Below are 1,335 nucleotides of genomic sequence, written 5' to 3'. Positions count from 1 at the left end.
CTATTCCTTCTTTAAGAGATCTTTAATAGTCAAAATTAAATTTGAATTAGTATTTAATTCATCTATTTCCATTTGAATCACTTGTGTTGTGATTTTGTTATCCATAACCAAAATCACTTTATAACATCCTGCATCCCATGTCACCACCAAACTTTAATAAACACCTCATAATTCAGCTTGATATGCACAACAATTTTTCGAATTTGATCAAGAAACTGCATTTTCAATTCTCAAAGTGATCACAAAAGACCCCTTTCCCAATGGATTGATGATATGAAGTTTGATTAGTTCCATCAGTGTTGAGTACCACCCAATCCTAAGACAGGAGCCATCCAATCGACAACTCCACACGATACCTAAAAATAAAGTACGACCATTATTACAATAAAATTTTCTTGATCAACTTTTTGTCAAGTTTAAATAACTAAATAGAAATCAAATCACTTTTTATTTTTTGCTTTTTTTATCCGAATGGGATTTAGGTTGAAATTGCCTACCCTAAGCAACAGAACCAATTTTAACAGGATCGTTAATTTGGGCCACTAGCAGATATTTAATATTCTAATTAGCACCACCTCCTCTTAACTACAAGGTTTAGATATCCTAGCTTGGGCATACCTCAATTAACAAAGTAACCTAATAGAATGCAGTTATGGTTAAGCCTAGGATCCATCGTTAGTTCTCCTCTTACTATATAAAGAAGAAGAGTATATATTTGTGGACCAATCTTATTGAATAAAAACTAAAAAAGATGAAGTAGTTTTAAGGTTAACTAAGGTTGGTTGTATCAAGTTGATACAATCAAAATCTCCAATTCCTATATCGATAAGGTTGAAGCAATGAAATAAATGAGAACACACCCTAGTGTACATCCTTTTGGTCTACAAACATTAATCCATTAGGTAAGAACGATGCATTGCATCCAGTAGTTTTAAGTGCCGTCTAAAAAATTCATGTACACAAGCAGCAGAAATTCAATTTGGTGCTAGCAGCCTGCCTATGAGTGTTGAGTTGGTAGAACACTTGTTACAAGGCATGTTTTCTAGGCATTAAGAAAGCTATGTTACAGTATGTATTAAATGGTAATAACTTGTTTCTACCAATTAGATTATACTTGGCACATTACTACTTGTTTAGAGGGAAAGCAGAGTGAAGGAAACAAGGAATAACTGACCAAACCTCCAAGTGAACATGGCCAACGAGCAAAGACTTGAAAACTCAACAGAATCACAAGCCCGAGTCTCCTACCCCAACTCACTCACCACAGCCCAATATTTTAAAAGGCCACCTTCACCTAATCCTAAAACCAGAAACCCTTGAAAACAAACCAAATAC

This window comes from Theobroma umbraticum, unplaced genomic scaffold (assembly GCF_002168275.2).
Source record: "Theobroma umbraticum cultivar Fairchild unplaced genomic scaffold, ASM216827v3 scaffold_204.0, whole genome shotgun sequence".
NCBI classification, from domain to species: Eukaryota; Viridiplantae; Streptophyta; class Magnoliopsida; order Malvales; family Malvaceae; genus Theobroma; species Theobroma umbraticum.
This window is presented reverse-complemented; position numbering follows the sequence as displayed.